This window comes from Cucurbita moschata, unplaced genomic scaffold (assembly GCF_002738365.1).
Source record: "Cucurbita moschata cultivar Rifu unplaced genomic scaffold, Cmos_1.0 Cmo_Scf00110, whole genome shotgun sequence".
Classification (NCBI taxonomy): Eukaryota; Viridiplantae; Streptophyta; class Magnoliopsida; order Cucurbitales; family Cucurbitaceae; genus Cucurbita; species Cucurbita moschata.
Window position 1 is genome coordinate 201,270 of NW_019268626.1, and position 5,281 is coordinate 206,550.

General features: G+C 35.4%; 1 pseudogene; it reads left to right on the plus strand.

Annotated features, from left to right (window-relative positions):
* Positions 1 to 1,914: 1,914 nt before the first annotated feature.
* LOC111439813 lies at positions 1,915 to 2,516 on the plus strand (annotated as a pseudogene).
* Positions 2,517 to 5,281: the final 2,765 nt, after the last annotated feature.

The following is a 5,281-nucleotide window of genomic DNA, read 5'->3' on the forward strand; positions in this document are numbered from 1 at the left end:
TAAAAGAATTATTATATCATTATGGCTGAGTAATGTCCCACAAGCACATAGAGAGAGGACTTATTGTAAAGGGAATTTGATGAATTCCTTAAAAGAGATAAGAGCTTATACTACTCGTGGAAAGGGAATTTGATGAATTCACTTGTGGAGAGGGAATTTGATGAATTATTCCTCCAAAAGATAAGAGTTTATTGGATGGCGGTAGCATCCCATGCATATGACGGAACTTCTTCACAATTGCAATATCTGACCAATGAATATTGTTGTCATTTATAGCTTCTATCACAATAATATAAAATTTGGGGTCAAAGCCTATATGGGACTGAAAAGACCACCACACGCTTGTAGATTAAATTATATCTACCACCTCTGAAATTTTCCACGGCAAACCTTCCAATAGCTTGCACTTCTTCATCATTGACATCCTTAATTGGAACTAGATTTTAAGGCAAATCTTCTCCACGACTCACTTTGGAACACTTTTATAGATAGTTTCAACAAACTTACTTTGCTCGTGAATACTTTAGAGTTCAATATTTATAGTTGGAGAACGCTATTCAAATTGATAGGGTCGAATCTTACAACAAAATCTAATTGAGCCTCCCTCTATTAGGAGATAGCTTCGAATCAAATTCTTTAGTTTGGATAATGGTTGCATTGTTTTAGTCAAACAACCTAGACTAGTGTATTACCAATAGTATAAACATTTTGTACGTGTATTTTCTTACATATTAACAATTGTATACAAATAATAATTAAATTTATGAGTAGAAGTTTGGATGAGTTTTATTAAATAGGTAATCTTAAATTTTTTATCTAAAAATATATAAGATTTTATTTATATACATTTCGGAGAACAAAACAAAGATTCAAGAAGATGTCATTCATGTCATGTTTTAATTTTTATTCTTTCATGTTTCCCAAAGATTAAAAAAAAAAAAAGTTATCCTCTCTCAAATATGGTTCGTTATTTGATTATTTTCTCTTGAGTGAATTTTAAGTGAAACACATTCTCTACCAAAGTAATTGCAAGATGCAAGCTTCACACTAAGAGGAATCAAAGTCCCAAGTATCAACGTCCTTTAGTGTCAATTTTTATTCTCCATCTCAACATAAATTAAACTTATTTTCGTGAAGATATCTATTTATAAAAGCAAAATATCTCAGAGTTAAAAAAATAAAAATGAGATATAGATATGGTAACTGTTAGGATTAGATTTGATTGAGTTATTTGGATTAGATTTGATCGAGTTATTTGAATTAGATTTGATGTAGTCATTCTTCAATTGGATGAGAGATTTCTCCCAATTGTTCTGATCTTTCCAATTTTCTTTTTCTATTCCTAACAATTTGGTATCTGAGCCATGCCCTAAACTAGTTAAAACTAGAAGCAGCAGTCTTCTAAGTGTGTCATAATAAAAGTATGTCGATGAAGAGTCCACTTGTGCAGTCTGATGGAGGAAGGAGTCAAGGTCGTGGAAGCTTTAGAGGCAGAGGAAGGGAACGAGGCAGACAAACCTTCAACAAGGCCACAGTGGAGTGCTATAACTGTCACAAGCTAGGACATTTTCAATGGGAATGTCAAGCATGGTTGTAATCGGAAAGGGTAATGTACGACTGGAAGTGAATGGAATTATAATGATAATCACTGGAGTGTTCTATGTGCCAGACCTGAGGAACAATTTGTTGAGTAGTGGTAAATTGCAAGCAAAGGGGGTTACCTTTTTGTTTCAAAATGGAACATGCAAGATGTTTCATCCCGAGAGAGGCTTAATCATGGAGACAAAGATGTCTTTGAATCGAATATTCGTATTGCATGCTATATCTCAGCCTGTAGCAGCCACTCAAACTCAATTGAAACTTATGGGGAGAACTTGTTCAAGGTCTCTGTCATAAACTCACCGCTCCAATTCTTATCGCCATAGTTAGAGAAGCAGAAGGGACCCAAGTCCTTCCCCCTATCATTGCACTACCCATTCCAGGAGAAGCAATCGTTCAAGTTCCCTCAGCCGCCAACGCAGAAGTAGGTCTTCCTCGTTATCTCCTTTCCCCAAATCGTTCAGTTTCAGTCCTAGTTGTGCATCCACTGATCGGAATCATTCCATAGAGAAGCTTAAGAAAGAGGAAGAAGAGAAGAAAAGGCATGAAGCAAAGTTGAAGAAGTTAGAAGAAGATGCAGCTAGGAGGATGGAAGAACTAATTCAGAAAAAGGTTGGAGAAAGGCTAAACTCTGAAGAGACTAAATTAGAAATACAGAGGAGAATAGAGGAAGGTTGCACGAAGTTGTTTGTTGATGTTGATGTGCAGCTAGAGAAAGAGAAAGAAGTCGCTCTTACTACTACAAGACAAAAAGAAGAACAAGCACGAAAAGAGAGAGAAGAGCTAGATAAAATGCTGGAAAAGAATAGAAGAAGGGTAGAAAAAGCACAACGACGATTAGTTCTGGAGCTGTAGCAGAAGGAAGAAAAATAATATTGTGAGCTCGAGTTGATTAGAGACAAAAAGAGGAGGCATCTCAGAGAACTAAGCTAGATGATAAGAGTTTGAGTTAAGTTGTGCTGGTAGTTAGTGAAGAGTCAAAAGCTTACCGACTCTATGATATAGAAGCGGCAGATGAAAATAATGATATAGAAGAGGCAGATGAAAATACTGCAGAGGAAAATACAACCCTTTAAAGGGAAACCGGGATGCTAAGGAATTAAAAAGCTTTATTTTTGACGTAAAACAATACTTGAAGGTTACTGGAACTTGCTCATAGGACCTAAGAGTTACGTTGGTCGCAATGCATCTCATGGACGATGCAAAACTATGGTGGCGCTCGAAGGTGAATGGTATAAAAAATGGGTCATGCACCATAAACTGGTGGGAAGATTGTTGTTGGAATCGATGCAATCGACGCTCCTCTGGATGAGTTGCCAATCAAAGACCTGACGTTTGATGTTGACCCTTTTAAAGAAAGAGCTACACGATCGAACAGCTTGAAACACCGCGGTAACTTTGAGAACTCTATCACACACATGAAAGGACATGTCGAAGAGTTAGACATTACCCAAAACATCATAGTAAAACTCTTCAGCGATTAGACAAAAGATTTTAGGACAACTACACAAAAAATTCATTGTTGTCCAACAGTTTGGATATTTGGCTTTCACCTAGGAGATTCTGGTTTGATTCTCTGAAATTGAATATTATTTTCTTATTTCTTTCTATTTTATAGTTTCATCTTTTGTCACCAATTATATTTAAACTTTACCTCATTTTGAGGGCACTGTAATGGTCAAGTTCAATAGTATCTTAGATTAAAAAGACTTTTATGAACATTGTACCTATGTTAGTGTTATGTTATAGATATTTGTTTCAATTTCAACAAGTGGGGTTGAGGTGATTCAAATGGTTAATGCGATAATCCGGCTATTTTCGAGGTCTCTCTTGTTGAACGCCATCATGGTTTAGATGTGCACCCGAGTGAGTTTGACAAGGAGACGCGAATTTAAACTTTACCTACGTTTGAGAGGCACTATAATGGTCAAGTTCAATGGTATTTTAGATTAAAAAGACTTTTATGAACTTTGTACCTTTGTTAGTGTTATGTTGTAGACATTTGGTCAAGTTCAACAAGTGGGGTTAATGCCACTTTATTTGATTCAAATTGTTAATGTGATAATCCAGTTGAATAGTTACAGGTTATTTTCAAGGTCTCTCTTATTGAACGCCAACAAGACTGAAATGATTGAGATGAGCACGTGAGTGAGTTTGACCAAATTGAAATAAAATCAAATAAAATCACTAAAAAAAATCAATAAAATAGATAAAAAAAATTGAAAAAAAATTAGCCTTATGACACTTCCTTCAACTCGAAAGGCGGTAAATAAAGGATTCCTTCGCCCAAGACCCATGATCCAACTCCCAACATGGAAATGATAAGCTATAGAATCATTCCAAGAACCTCAATGAATGGGTTACAAACTTACATTACGAATCTCGACAACTGGACGTGTCATCGGTGTTAGAAGAACGATCGCATCAGAGCAAGTCATGAGGATAGAAGATCCCGTTGGAGGATGATAGACCAACCGTAATCTTCAACCCAACGAGCCAAGCTTTTGTAGAAGCAAGAACCCTTGTATTAAAGAAATTGATACCTCTTATACAAAATTTTGATCAACCAAGAGATAAAGCTAGAATTAGATGATGAGATCCAAGATTGAGAAACAAGATTTGGAACCTTTTTCTAAATTGAGTCACTTCACCATCGAACTTGATCAAGGCTTGATTTAATTACTCAAATGCAATCTACCACAAGAATTGCATGAAACTTAGAAATGACAAAGATATGCTCAGATTTCTTAGAAATGACAACTTGAGAGATTAATTTCATTGATCACAAATATGCTTTTACATAATAATTTGTGGGTATTTATAGTCTCCCAACAAAAGAAGTGAGTGGTTGTGATTTAATCTCGATCCCTTTAAATCTCCACAGAAGACGAAGTCAACTTGAGCATTACAAACTTTATGAAATTAAAATAATAAATAAAGTTTTCTAACCGCTCATGAAATGATGCTTGCAACTTCATCCACTACTTCAACTGTCCAAATATTTACTTTTGAATCTCCAAATGGTCTTGACTCAAACGAATTAGCTTGTAACACATGAAATGATTGTTGAACCTAGCCTATCCAGTTTTGTAGATGAAGTATGAATGCTTCTTGAATCTTCTTGGCATTGGGTTATGTAATAGGTCCAATTGGAACACCGTGATTCTTATCATCATCCCCCTCTTCAAAAGGATTCGTCCTCGAATCAGAAAAATCATCACCTACATCAAAAGAACTCAACTCATCAACATTTAAAGTAGAATGTACACCGTGATTCTTATCATCATCCCCCTCTTCAGGATTCGTCCTCGAATCAGAAAAATCATCACCTACATCAAAATGACTCAATTTGGCAACATTGAAAGTAGAATGTATTGACAATTATACGAGAACTTCAATTTTATTGTTCCATGCAATAAAATGAGTCATTTTACTAAATGTATTATGGAGCATTTATAGTCAAATAAAGAATTCTTATAGAGCATTTATAGTCAAATAAATAATTAGGAATCCACGCTATCTTTAGATCTACAGACCCACTCCCAATTCTGCTATCCATGCTAACATTAAAATAAAGAATTCTTATAGAGCATTTATAGTCAAATAAATAATATTGTGCAAGTGTGATTAACGTGGATCGAGCACGAGACCTTCAGATCTTCAATCTAACGCTCTCTCAACT